The sequence below is a fragment of the Heptranchias perlo genome, chromosome 4 (assembly GCF_035084215.1).
Source record: "Heptranchias perlo isolate sHepPer1 chromosome 4, sHepPer1.hap1, whole genome shotgun sequence".
NCBI lineage: Eukaryota > Metazoa > Chordata > Chondrichthyes > Hexanchiformes > Hexanchidae > Heptranchias > Heptranchias perlo.
The window spans coordinates 131,797,297-131,812,518 of NC_090328.1; the positions used below are offsets into that span (position 1 = coordinate 131,797,297).

General features: G+C 45.1%; 1 long non-coding RNA gene across 1 annotated transcript in view; it reads left to right on the forward strand.

Moving 5' to 3' along the window:
* LOC137320615 (uncharacterized) overlaps window positions 1–14,983 on the forward strand; it is a 43,595-nt gene extending 28,612 nt beyond the window's left edge. Inside the window, exons 2-3 of the long non-coding RNA XR_010962607.1 lie at window positions 4,781–4,909; window positions 13,400–14,983. This is a non-coding gene — a long non-coding RNA (uncharacterized lncRNA). The remainder of the gene's footprint in view (window positions 1–4,780; window positions 4,910–13,399) is intronic.
* The last annotated feature ends 239 nt before the right edge of the window (window positions 14,984–15,222 follow it).

Genomic DNA, 15,222 nt, shown 5'->3' on the forward strand with positions numbered 1-15,222 from the left:
GAAGAGGACAATGATGCAGACTTTTGGGGCCCAGTCTTTAAAAGAAAAATGCTTTCTGTGCATCAGAAATTGCTCCAATGAATTGGATTGCCTACCAGGGAGTATTTATTACATGTCGGAGAGTATAGAGGAGGGACGTGTGGTGTTCTGGCAAATGGGATTGACACGCTGCAGTGAACCACGGAGCATGTGGTCACCACAATGGACTCTGCAGGAGTCTGTGATACCAGTAACAGCATCACTGCTCATAATGGGGCCATGCAGGCTCTGGGCTCAACCATCTTCTCTGCCTTGAGCAGGCTGGGAGACCGAATGGATAAAGGCTTCAGTTGTTTCACTGATTTCCTATATTCTGCTCTCCTGGAGGTCAGTGGGAGTGCTGAGCTGCAGCCTGTTGGCAAGGGCAATCATGCAATGAGAATGGAACATGTGGCCATATCTCAGGATGACAGCACATCTGGACTCTCGCAAACCCCTTAACCAACGTCCACCTGGTGTCAGAAAACCAGTTGCGCCAGGCTGCCTCAGCAGATGCCAATTTGCTACAGTCTGCAGTCGGGCCCTCTCAGGCCCGAGCTCCTAGAGATTGCCGGCCACAAGCATCTCATGGGCCCTTGGCTGAGCTACCTCCCAGCCTCCTACCTCCCATGGTACGGCCACAACAACAGCATGCATTTATGTAGCGCCTTTAACGTAGTAAAATGTCCCAACGCACTTCACGGGAGCAGTTATCAAACAAAATTTGACACCGGGCCACATAAAGAGATATTAGGACAGGTGACCAAAAACTTGGTTAAAGTGGTTGATTTTAAGGAGCATCTTAAAGGAGGAGAGAGAGGTAGAGAGGTGAAGAGGTTTATAGAGGGAATTCCAGAGCATACGGCCGAGGCAGCTGAAGACACGTGGGAAGCACCTTGTAGGAGCACTAGTATAGGTAGGGCAGCACTTAAAACAAATACTAGGGGATCACACCAGGGTGATAATTAGGGTGAGGCAATTATATAAAGCATAAAGATTATAATCCTTCTTGAAATCTTTGTGTGTAGAAAGTGTTCCTGTAGTAACTGGTGACATGTTAGTTGACATGAATATCAATGTTGGTCCCTGGGAAGATGATATTTCTTTAAGGGTGGAAGGACAGGGACAGATGTTGGACATGACTGTTAATGCAGGGGAGCAGCGACCGTTCAGCTGAAGTGCTCTTCAATGAGTAGTCTATAGGCCTCCCAACAGTAGCTACACTACAGGGCAAAATATAAATCAAGAAATAATGGGACTTGTAAAAAAGGTAATGCAAAAATCATGGGTGATTTCAACTTTCATATAGATTGGACAAATCAAAATGGCAAAAGTAGCTCTGAGGATGAGTTCATAGAGTGTATTCAGGACTGTTTTTTAGAACAATACATTGTGGAACCAACCAGGGTACAGGCCATTTTAGATCTGGTAGTGGGTAATGAGACAAGATTAATTAATGACTTCAAAGTAAAGGATCCCTTAGGAAACAGTGATCATAATGTGATAGAATTCCACACCCAGTTTGATCGTGAGGATGTTGAATCTGAAACCACTCCATTAAACCTAAATAAGGGCAATTACAGTGGCATGAGGAAAGAGTTGGCTAAAGTGGACTGGGAAAACAGATTAGAAGGTACGACAGTGGATAAGCAATGGCAGACGTTTAAAAAGATATTTTATGACTCTCGACAAAAATATATCCCAATAAGGAGGATAGACTCCATGAGAAGGGTGAACCAACAAAGGGAGTTAAAGATGGTATCAAGTTAAAAGAAAAGGCATACAATGTGGCAAAGATTAATGGTAAGCCGGAAGATTGGGAAAACTTTAGAAACCAGCAAAGGAGGACTAAAAAAAAAGAGGGAGAAAATAGATTATGAGAGTAAACTGGCGAGAAATATAAAAACTGACAGTAAGAGCTTTTACAAGTATATAAAAAGGAAGAGAGTAGCTAAAGTAAACATTGGTCCCTTAGAGGATGAGACTGGGGAAATAATAATGGAAAACAAGGAAATGGCGGAGGCATTGAACAGATATTTTGAATCTGTCTTCACAGTGGAAGACACTAAAAGCATACCAATAATAATCGATAATCAAGGGCAAAGGGGAGGGAGGATCTAAAAACAATCACTGTCACGAGAGAAAAAGTACTAGGCAAACTAATGGGTCTAAAGGCTGACAAGTCCCCTGGACCTGATGGCTTGCATCCGAGGGTCTTAAAAGAAGTGGCTACAGAGATAGTGGATGCATTGGTTGTAATCTTCCAAAATTCACGAGATTCTGGAAAGGTCCCAGCAGATTGGAAAACCGCAAACGTAACACCCCTATTCAAGAAGGAAGTGAGACAGAAAGCAGGTAACTATAGACCAGTTAGCCTAACATCGGTCATTGAGAAAATGCTAGAATCGATTATTAAGGAAGTAGTAGCAGGACATTTAGAGACTCATAATAAAATCAAGGAGAGTCAACATGGTTTTATGAAAGGGAAATCGTGTTTGACAAATTTATTAGAGTTCTTTGAGGAAGTAACGAGCAGGGTGGATAAAGGGGAACCAGTAGATGTAGCGTATTTGGATTTCCAAAAGGTATTCAATGACGTGCCACATAAAAGTTTACTGCACAAGGTAAGAGCTCATGGTGTTGGGGGTAATATATTAGCATGGATGGAGGATTGGCTAACTAACAGAAAACAGAGAGTCGGGATAAAGGGGTCATTTTCAGGAAGGCAATCTGTAACTAGTGGTGTGCCGCAGGAATCAGTGCTGGAGCCACAACTATTTACAATATATATCTATGACTATGATGAAGGAAGCAAGTGTACTGAGGCTAAATTTGCTGATGATACAAAGATAGGTGGAAAAGTAAGTTGCGAGGAGGACACAAAGTGTCTGCAAAGGGATATTGACAGGTTAAGCGAGTGGGCAAAAATTTGGCAGATGGAGTATAATGTGGGAAAATGTAAAGTTATCCACTTTGATAGAAAGAATAAAGAAGCAAAATATTATATAAATGGAGAAAGACTACAGAATACAGCGGTACAGAGGGATTTGGGTGTCCTTGTACATGAAACACAAAAAAGTTAGCATAAAGGTGCAGTAGGTAATTGGGAAGGCAAATGGAATATTGGCCTTTATTTCAAGGGGGTTGGAGTATAAAAGCAGGGAAGTCTTGCTGCAACTGTACAGGGTGCTGATGAGACCACATCTGGAGTACTGCATACAGTTTTGGTCCCCTTATTTAAAGAAGGATATACATGCATTGGAGGCAGTTCAGAGAAGGTTCACTAGGTTGATTCTGGGTATGGAAGGGAGATGGTCATTGCCTGGCACTTGTCTGCACAAATGTTACTTGCCACTTATCAGCCCAAGCCTGGATGGTGTCCATGTCTTGCTGCATGCGGGCACGGACTGCTTCATTATCTGAGGGGTTGCGAATGGAACTGAACCCTGCAACCGTCAGCGAACATCCCCATTTCTGACCTTATGGTGGCGGGAAGGTCAATAATGAAGCAGCTGAAGATGGTTGGGCCCAGGACACTGCCCTGAGGAACTCCTGCAGCAACCTGATTGGCCTCCAACAACCACTGCCATCTTCCTTTGTGCTAGGTATGACTCCAGCCACTGGAGATTTTCCCCCGATTCCCATTGACTTCAATTTTACGAGGGCTCCTTGGTGCCACACTCGGTCAAATGCTGGTTTGATGTCAAGGGCAGTTACTCTCACCTCACCTCTGGAATTGAGCTCTTTCGTCCATGTTTGGACCAAGGCTGTCATGAGGTCTGGAGCCGAGTGGTCCTGGCGGAACCCAAACTGAGCATCGGTGAGCAGGTTATTGGTGAGTAAGTGCCGCTTGATAGCACTGTCGACGGCACCTTCCATCACTTTGCTGATGATTGAGAGCAGACTGATGGGGCAGTAATTGACCATCGTCTCAGAATAAGGGGTCACCCATTTAAGACAGAGATGAGGAGAAATTTCTTCTCTCAGAAGGGTTGTGAACCTTTGGAATTCTTTGCCCCAAAGAGCAGTGGAGGCTGAGACATTGAATACATTCAAGGCTGAGTTAGACAAATTTTTGATCAGCAAGGGAGTCAAAGGATATGGGGAACAGGTGGGAAAGTGGAGTTGAGGTAAAAATCAGATCAGCCATGATCTCATTGAATGGCGGTGCAGGCTCGAAGGGCCAAATGACCTACTCCTGCTCCTATCTCTTATGTTCTTATGTTCTTATGAGCTGCTTCTGAAGAGCTCTGACTACAGGCAATTGTTGGAGTCCTCCCACTTTCTCATCATCCTCTGTGTCATCAGTGTCCTCTCCCTCATCATGCCAAAGATCCCTGTCCAATGATAGTTCCATGTGATACGCCCGTCAGGTGACCCCACCGACTTCTGGGATGGAAGAAAGTAAGTCCATGGTCTCTGGAGTGGGGAGAGACTCGGAGCGCCAGCAGCCCAGGATGGTTTTGTGGAACCCAGAGGAACATTCCAGAGGACACAGAGCCCAGTGAAACATCCTTTCCCCTCTGGAAGAAAATGCTCCGGGCATCACGGGCAGGAGGCAAATCATGGCCGTGGCGAGTGGCAACTCTCGAGGAGACTTCCCGCAGAGTTTCTTCACACCCTTATCCTCTCTTTTCACTTCTCACTTCTATCTCATCCGACACACTCTGCAAGACAAACTGCAGCTGCTTTTAGCAGCCACTTCTCTCTCTGGTCTCCCTTCACACTAAAGGCTAACCCTTGTCCCTCTCTTTCATTTCAGGTGCTGAAAATGTGGACACTGTTCTACCACATCGGGAAGAGGAGGCCAGCCTTCCTGAAGATGCAGAGTCACTTGATCTGATCCTAGAAAGCACCAACTCAGAGACTGGCACCGTGCATACTTTAATGGGTAGGTTCAGGAAGCGGTCTTCAGATGGTGATTTACTGGCCATTTGTGTACCGGAACTAAGGCAAAGGGGATAGGAGACCACAAGTGCCAGCTTGGCGGAGGGTGAGAACACATACTAGCTCTGCTGCAGGGTACTCAGATGCTGACGTCGAGGGCCCAGTCCCATCACTGCTACACTTTGAGAGCGGCACTGGCTCTCTGGGACAGGCATCTGCTAACTTCTTTCAGGACGACAGCATTCCTGCTCCCCCACCACCCACTCCGCCATTGCTAGTGCCATACAGTGCCAGACTGCCCCAGCCCACGCCGAGATGGTGCAGTCTGCAGCCGGGCCCTCAAAGCCCAGATCTGCTCGAGGTCGCCCACCACGGCCATCTCAAATGGAAGCTCAGCAGCCTTCTACCGCCCAGGCTATAGCCACTGAGGAAACACTTCGGAGGAGCACTGGGATACATAAACAAGCACTCAAGACAGGAACTAAGGCCTTGCACAAGGGTGACCCTTAATTATTCTTGTTAAATATTATACAAAGATGGAATTGAGTTGGATACATTTCTTTTCTGGATTTGGTGTTGGTGTTAATATTTGTAGTAAAGTGAGGGCAGAAACCCATAAGGCTGGACTGAAGGAAGGCAATTGGACAGTGGCGATAAGGATTGCAGACTGTTGGTCTATTGGGGATGGGAGAGATGGTTCACATGAAGCATTCTTGGATGAGTTGCTGTCTAAGAGCTCTGGTAGCTAAGGGCACCGGTGGCCGATACGGCTCCTGCTCTTCCTCCTTTTCATGCTGCTCTCCCTCCTCCTCTTTCTCTTCCTCCTCCTGCTGTACTTCTTGCTGTCCAGGGGGTGGTCAGGGCTGGTCCCTCAGTATCGCGAAGTTATGCAGTGTGCAGCAGAGGACCACAAATCCGGACACCCGCTCAGGTCTGTCTGCTCGATGATATTTTTGATGACAGCATTGCTCTCGTTGTAGGCCATCTCTGCGGCTGTGCCCGGGTTCTTGACAGGAGTCATGAGCCATGTTCTAGGGGATATCCCTTGTCGCCCGGTAGCCAACGTGTGACCTGACTGCCTGGTTGGAATAAAGGCGGCACAGAGGACTGGTGCAGGATGAAAGAATCATGACTGCTGCCAGCGAGCCTACACGATGCAATATGGGTGCAGTCCACGGTGTCTTGGGGGAGCCTGTAATGCTGGCAAAACTTATTGCTTTCTCGTCCTGTTCCGTTGTGTTCACTGGGAAAGTAATGTAGCTGGTCCTTCTGGTGTAGAGCGCCTCAGTGGCCTCCTGACACAGCGGTGCACAGCAAACTGGCAGATGTTGCTCATGTCACTTGCTGCAGCCTGGAAGCAGCCCGTTACCTAAAAGTTAAGGGCCATGGTGACCTTGATAGCCTCAGGCAGTGCAGTCCATTCCCTGGTTTGAGACTCGAGTTGTGGCAGGTGACATGGCTCAGTGACAACCTCCTTGGTGACTGTTTCATGATGCATGGGGTATTCGACTCTTGAGTGTTTCATGATGCATTAGGGTTTGTGCTGGTGAATGTTTAATGGATCATTGGGGATTGGGCTGGTGACCATCCAATGATGCTTTGGGGATTGGCCTGGTGACCATCCAATGATGCTTTGGGGATTGGGCCGGTGACCATTCAATGATGCCTTGGGGATTGGCCTGGTGACCATCCAATGATGCCTTGGGGATTGGCCTGGTGACCATCCAATGATGCCTTGGGGATTGGCCTGGTGACCATCCAATGATGCCTTGGGGATTGGCCTGGTGACCATCCAATGATGCCTTGGGGGTTGGCCTGGTGACCATCCAATGATGCCTTGGGGGTTGGCCTGGTGACTATTATTTGACACATTGCTCCTCAGTGAAGTTGAGGCAAGAGAAGTGCTCCCTGAAGACCCACAGTGGGCATGGCCTCCTGCACAGTGCCCTCCTCCTCCCTCTTCTCCAAGCTCCTCCTGCTCTCTCCTGTCTTTTTTGGCTGCTTCGCCTCATCTTCTAGTCCCAAAGGCAGACCTACCAGACCAGTAAAACTGTTGTGAAGGCAGAAGCAGTCAGCACCAGCAAAAATCTGTTGAAGAAGTCACAAGTCAGTTATGGAATGCAAAAAATAGCCCAAAAACATCCAGAGGTTAACCAGCAGCCTAAAAGGACAAACCAGCAACTAACCTGTATGGAATTGATGAGCCCTTTAAATAGCACTACTGCAGGGTCCTTGCTGCCTGTTAGCACCATGAATTGCTGAACGAGTTTATCACATGGGGAGTCAGGCACTGGGGCAGACCAATTTCACAAAAGGGTCCGCCTACAGGGGTAGGATCTTTATTTAAATATTATAATGAGCGCTTTTAATACTTCTGGTGCACGCCCTGGACGCCTACGAGGGAACCCGATCCAATATGGTGAGCACTTAAGGTGCAGAATGAGCGACCGCACTCCTCCCGCCATATTGGACCCTTAAGCGCCCATTTCACAGGCACAGCGCAATTGAAATTCAAGGCCATAGTTCCTGTGTCCATTAACGCTTGATCTATAAAATATACAAGCCAGTAGGAAACTATTTTTTAAAGGTGTTAATAAGAAACTGAAATAGAGAACATTTATTGGACAAAATCTTACTTTTTTAACATTACAGATTGCTAAAAAGATCTACACCTACTTTTCTGTGCAGGCCAAATTTGATAAATAAATGAAATGTGGGACGTACAAACATTGAGATCCAACACCAGCGAGACCCGCACGACAGGTGTCTGGAAAGATAACCGCAGTTCCTCCACATGCCTTCACCAGATAAAAATGGCAACACGGTGACAAAAGTCTAGGGCAGGTGTTCTGATACATAGCAACAGTCACATATAATAGAAGGAGGCTTAGAACAGCAAGAGGGAATGTTTTAACTAATAGCAAAGCTTTTTCACAGGATGCAGTTAATCTGTTTAAAATTGCAATATATTAAGTAAATAAAATGTGGCATCTCCTAAATTAAAATAGATATTTATTATGATTGCACTAACATTAAAAGAAATCAGATGTAAAACCGGTTTCAATATTTATTAGTCTCCAACTATGCTCACATTAAATGCATCTGAGCATTAAGGAGGTTCACTTTTAATGATAATACATTATGATTTTTATAGCACGTATATAACACTCTTAATGAAATATAAAATGATATTGGGTTAGGCTCATCCGGCTGTGTTAGTACTGATACTGCAGATCAAATCTTAAAGTGGCCTTGTCATTGCAGTGGGGATTTCTGGGCAAGGTGTTGTTCAAACACACCAGAAAAACATTTGGTTTTCAGTTTTTATCTATATGTTAAAAATAAAATTTTTCTCAGAGTAGAAGTGCTAGTGTGATGAAGCTGTACCTCATAAATGACAACATTTTACAAGGCAATAACACTCTTAAAATATTTGATTATGAACAGGATTGAAGGTTTTAAGGATAAGTACAGACATAAGATGCTCAAATACTCCACTGAACACAATGGGCTAGATTTCCTGCCCATTCAATAGCTTCCAGTCCTATTGGGACCATGGAAATCTCATGTGCGGAATGCAACTTGTCAGGATAGAATCGTTTTAGACTGATATCCCGGACTTTTTGTTTGAATGCTTTTGGAGATCAGGGGCAAATTTCAGAGATTTGACTGCTTTCCCTGTGGTTATTCATCTCCCTCAGGAGATGAGATAAACCAAGGCAAGTTCACGACAGTGCAAACTATGTAGCAGCTATTGAAAGTAAAAACCCCAGTGGACCACTGTTCCAAGGTTTTAGCTAGTACACGGCTCATAGGCACATTTTTCTTTTGAGTTAAAACATATCCAAAATGGAGGGGTTTTTAATTTTAAAAATGTACTATTAGTGCTGGCAACGACTGAGCCTGAGAATATGTTTCAGATTCTGTGATGTTCATCACACTGTCATTGCAAATAGGAAAAATGAAACCACCAGACATAAACTCCCAGTAAGAAACTCACAATTTCTAATGTATATATATAAATATCATGGCCACGTCACGGGAAGGATGCAGCCTGTTTACAACTGTGCAACATTTATTATTTACTTGGCTTTACCTCTGATAAACAAAGGGCCCTATCTTCTGCAAACACAGCCACAATACTCAATCACTCTGACAATGCTGGTGCTTCAGTTCTAATATAACTTCTCACACCACTGCATTGGCCTCCAGTCTAAAACACAAGTTATTTTCACCGGAACAATGCTGCCTGTCATCAATACAGTGTCAAATAAAACTGGAGGACACTACACTTTCAAAATGAATGGAGTTAAACTAGCATTTATTTAATTTTTAAAAAAGGGGGAGGGTTGGTGTTATTATAAACATTCCTCACATTCTGAATGGTTAATTATTAAAGCTTATTCATTGTCAACTCAGCAGCATACCTGCAAGAGATAAACCATTGTCACAAGTCCATGTCGTAGCTCAGGCTCACTGCACTTACTGGGGACACAGTGCTGCTTCACAGAGTGGGTCTCAATTTATCAATATCGGGGTAAATTGCACAATATTGTCAGAGCAGTGAAAATGCATTTGTTGCTATTTCTTGATGCAAGTGCATTTTGACATGATTCAAATCACTACTGTCCACCCCCTCCATCTACTGCCTAATATCTCTTTTGTAGTGTGTCCCAAAGGTAGGGCTGACACTGATTTAGTGTGACATCCAACGGTCACGAAAGTCATTTTATTTATTTTTTAAGGTAGCACATTTACTCTGATCTCCATGCCAAGTAATATTTCACTCCTCTACAAAGTACTGACAGCTTATATCTTATAAAAATATATACATTTTTAAATCATTGATATTATTATTTGATACATCTTTCGAACTGTTTAACACCAATGGACAAAGGATTTTATTTTTGTTTCCTTTCTAGTATTAAACAGATTTACACTTGAGAGGAAATGGGTCATGGTACACAATGCAAATCCTCTCTGATGTACTGATTGACATCTGACACCTGACCCAAAAGCACAGCAGGAAGTCTGTTAAAAGTAATGATGTGGAGATGCCGGTGATGGACTGGGGTTGACAATTGTAAACAATTTTACAACAGCAAGTTATAGTCCAGCAATTTTATTTTAAATTCACAAGCTTTCGGAGGCTTCCCCCTTCGTCAGGTGAACGATGTGAAAGAGCGGAGGAATGGGACTAACTGGATTGCTCTTACAAAGAGCCAGCACGGGTTCGATGGGCCGGATGGCCTCCTTCTGTGCTGTAACGATTCTATGATCATCATGAGGAATATAGAAAGTGTGGTAAGGAGGTGAAAAGGGAAGATTAGAAGGGGTAAAAGGGGAATTTGAAAAAAGTTACCAGATAATATTAAAGGAAATAGTACGGGCTTTTATAAGCAGATAAAAACTCAGTTACAGAGAGGGTAGGACCAGACAGGAATGAAGAAGAGAATCTAATTGTGGAGAATGAAGGTATGACAATGATGTGAAATCAAAATTTTGCATTGATTTTTACAAATGGTGGTAGAAGTGAGAATGTAGGTGTGCTTGAGGAGGACATGAATCAGAGACAACTGTAGAAAAGAAATTGGTCCTAAAAAAAACTTCAGCAGAAGTTAAGGTATTAAGATGGATAAGTCAACAGGCCCCGATGACACGCACCCTTGGCTTGTGAAAGAAGTCAGAGAGGAGATAGAGGAGATAGCAGAGCCACTGGTCACAAGTTTTCAATCCTCCTTAAATGTGAGAATTGTGCCATTGGATTGCAGAGTAGCCAATGTAACACATTTGTTCAAGAAGAAAGCGAAGAACTAACAAGGTATACACCAGTCAATATCTAATATCAGTTGTGAGCAAATGCTTAAAATCCATAATTCGAATAAAATTAGCGAGCATTTAGATCAAGGACAGTCAGTATGGACAAGTTGTGTTTGATATATTTAATGAAGAATTTTTGAGGAAGTGACCAGTGAGGTAGATAAAGGAAATGCAGTAGTTGTAGTGCATATAGATTTCACAAGGCACTCGAAACAATGTCTTAGATGAGGCTGTTAGAAAAATTCAGGCATATGAATAACATTTCAGGAAGACCTAGGTAGGTTAGTGTAATGAACAGATAGATAGCAGATACAATTTAATGTGGAGAAGTGTGAGGTCATACTTTTTTGGAAGGAAAAACAAGGAATGTCAAGGATGGGAAATGATAGCTATGAGGAGATATTTAAGATACTAGGAATATTTCCATTGGGGCAGAGAAGGCCAAGAGGAGATTTAATAGAGTCTTTTTAAATTATGATGGGTATTGATACAGTGAACAGAGAAAGATTATTCCCTCTTGCTGGGGCGTCAGTGACAAAAAGGAGTCAATTTAAAATCTTCATTGAGGAAGTGAGGATACAGGTTAGGAGAAATTTCTTTACTCAATGGGTTGTTGGGGCAAGGACTGCTTTGCCACAGGGAATGGTAGAAGCAGAGACAATTGCATCTTTTAAGGGAAAATTAGTTAAGTATTTGGAGCAGAGGCCGATGGGGAGAGAGTGGGGCAGTGAGATTTTCTGGCAAAGTGCCGGCACAGACACGGTCAAATGACCTCCTTCTTTAATATTCCTGTATTCCATTTCTTTTAAAGCATGTACTCTGGGAGGGTGCTCCAAATCGTTTGATCTTTGGACGCACTGTCATGAGAATAATCAGAAAGATGATCTTTGTGGCACTCTGATGCCTGCGACTGCAAATTGTTAGCAGCGTTGTCAAAAATAATTTATAAAGCAGGATTTGGGGATGATTAAAGCGTGACGGGATATTAATCAGCACTCTGCCTCTTAACTACAGACAATGTTTGGCTGTTTGGACGGTGTTCTGACAGAGGCAGTGATATTGTTATGAGCCCACCTCTCGCCTAACACAGCAGGCTTTTAAAAGATACTCAACTTGATTCATGTTGCCAATAATGAAAGGCAGACTCAATGAGGGAGCCAGAATTGCTCCTTTGTGCTTTGGAAGAGAAAATGCCACTTTATTCATCTTAATATACAAAACCCCAGAATTTGAAAACAGAAAATGCTGGAAACACTCACCAGGTCAGGCAACATCTGTGGAGAGAGAAACAGAGTTAACAGGCTCAGCTTTCAAATTAAAAAACGGGTGGGTTGGGGGCAGGGGGGGCATTGAAAATTGCCACCATTTCAGACCCGCCCCCAAACTGCCTCCAACCCGCCCATTTCCGGCTTTCACCGGGGCGGGACGAGTGGCGGGCGAACAAGCTGCTCCCAGGAGGCGGGTGGGGCCTTAAAACCTTTCAAGGTGGCTGAAGGCCTCCATTTTTACTAATTCCCGATTTCAACCACGGGGGGCCGGGATTCTCGGATCTTCGATTTTACTCCTCGTTAAAGGAGGCGAGAAGACCTGAGTCTAACGGGTAGGTGCCTAGAAAGGCACAGCTTGTGGGCCTGGAGGAGCAGGAGTGCTTCCCCCAGGTTCAACAAGCCTACCTGCACCGACCCCCCAACGATCACAGATCCCCGACCCCCGATCGCGGACCCCCAATCCTCCCCCTCCGACCCCCGACTGCTGACCCCGATCCCCTGACCTCGATCCTCTCCCTCCAACCCTTGATCCCCCGACTCCTGACCCTGATTCCCCGACCCCGATCCTCCCCCTCCGACCCCCGATCCCCGACCCCAATCCTCCCCCCGACCCTGATCCTCCCCCTCCGACCCCGATCCTCCCCCTCCGACCCCCAACTCGCCACTCCGATCCTCCCCCCCACTCCGTTCCTCCGACCCCCGACCTCAATGTTCGTGGGCCCCCCGCAATAACCCCGATCTCAACACCCCCTCCCCATGACTGACCCCCGATCCTGACCCCAATGACTCACGACCCCGTGCCGCCTATGCCCACCCATGCCTGCCCATGCACCTTGCCCACCCATGCCCCTTGCCCACCCATGCACCTCCGTGCCCAGCCATGCACCCACCATGCCCCCCCACACATCTATACGAACAAACACTTATCTGCAGACTTACCTGAACACGTCCCATCCCTGGTTGGTCTCCTGTCTGACTGAGACCAGTCTGTCAATCAGCCAGTCAGTCGGACGGAAAACCGACAAAAAAAGACGCCATTATGTCAAAATGGTAAGTACGTCCGGGAAACCCGTACTAATGGGTTTCCTGGCCTCAATTTGACCCCCCCCCTTGCCCTTTTCCTGGCTCCATTTTAAAATCACGCCCAACGTTTCAGATTGATGAACTGGAAGATGTTAAGAGATGAACAGCTTTTAAGCAAAAACAGAGCCAAGGAAAAGGGGAGCAGGAAAAGAACAAAGTGAAAGGTTTGTCATAGGGTGGAGGGAAGAAGTGATTAAATTACAAAAGTGGTGATGGTACAAGAAAAAAAGGTGGTGATAATGGGACAAGTATAGAAACAAAAGATGGGTCGAGAGGAGGTGTAAATGGTTCCAGCAGAACAGCGCTTCCTGTTTTTATTTCAGATTTCCAGCATCTGCAGTATTTTGCTTCCCCCCCACCCCTGCCAACACCGTGACAGAGGACAAGGACATGGAGAGGAGCAGAGAGAGGACCAACAGAGGGGCGGAGGTCGCAGGAGGCACTACCCATGTGAGGGGGGTCTACAGGCCGTGCTTGAATGGAGGCTGCTACTCTCTCCATTGCAGGCATTCTCACTCTTACCTGTGACAACAATCCATTAGTGATGGAATTGGACTCCTCCATCCTCTCCACTATTGTGGATAGTGTACATCACAAAGCTGAATCTGTACCTCAATCATTCTCCTTCTCAGCGATGGCCACTGGAGTTCAGCATCTGTGTCCAGCTGAGCAGAGCTTGTAGAGGAGTGCGCCGTCCGACACAGACTCTCCATTGCTGCCCCTGCCACCAGTGTCCACCAGAGTAGGCCATAAAGCCCCTCGAGCCTGCTCTGCCATTCACTAAGATCATGGCTGATCTTTGGCTTCAACTCCACTTTCCCACCCGATCCCCATATCCCCTGATTCCCCTCGAGTCCAAAAATCTATTGATCTCAGTCTTGAATATACTCAATGACTAAGCATCCACAGCCCTTTGGGGTAGACAATTCCAAATATTCACAGCCCTCCTCATCACAGTCTTAAATGGCCGACCCCTTATCCTGAGACTATGCCCCCTAGTTCTAGACTCGCCAGCCAGGGGAAATAATCTCTCAGCATCTGCCCTGTCAAGCCCCCTTAGAATCTTATATGTTTCTTCTAAACTTCAGAGAGTATAGGCTAATTCAACTCAATCACTCCTCATAGGACAACCCTCTCATCTCAGGAATCAATTTAATGAACCTTTGTTGCACCGCCTCCAAGGCAAATATATCCTTCCTTAGATAAGGAGACCAAAACTCTACACAGTACTCTAGGTGAGGTCTCACCAAAGCCCTGCACAATTGTAGCAAGACTTCCTTACTCTTGTACTCCAACCCCCTTGCAATAAAAGTCAACATACCATTTGCCTTCCTAATTGCTTGCTGTACCTGCATGCTAACTTTTTGTGTTTCTTGTGCGAGGACACCCAGATCTCTCTGATCACCAACATTTAATAGATTCTCACCATTTAAAAAATATTCTGCTTTTCTATTCTTCATACCAAAGTGAATAACCTCACATTTCCACACATTATACTTCATCTGCCACCTTCTTGCCCACTCATTTAAACTGTCTATATCCCTTTGCAGACTCTTTGTGTCCTCCTCACAGCTTATGTTCCCACCTAGCTTTGAATCGTCAACAAACTTGGATACATTACACTCTGTCCCTTCATCTAAGTCATTAATTTGGTTGTAAATAGCTGAGGCCCCAGCACCGATCCTTGCTGCACCCCACTAGTTACAGCCTGCCAACTTGAAAATGACCCGTTTATCCCTACTCTCTGTTTTCTGTTCGTTAACCAATCCTCTATCCATGCTGGTAAAAATACCCCCTTATCTATGAGCCCTTATCTTGCATAGTAACCTTTTATGTGGCACCTTATCAAATGCCTTTTGAAAATCCAAATATACTACATTCACTGGTTCCCCTTTATTTACTCTGCTAGTTACATCCTCAAAGAACTCTAATAAATTTACCTTTCATAAAATCATGTTGACTCTGCCTAATCATATTATGGTTTTCTCAGTGCCCTGTTACTACTTCCTTAATAATGGATTCCAGCATTTTCACGATGCCTGATGTCAGGCTAACTGGCTCTAGTTCCCTGTATTCTCTCTCCCTCCTTTCCTGAATTTGCTACCTTCCAATCCACTGGGACCTTCTAGAATCTAGGAAATTTTGG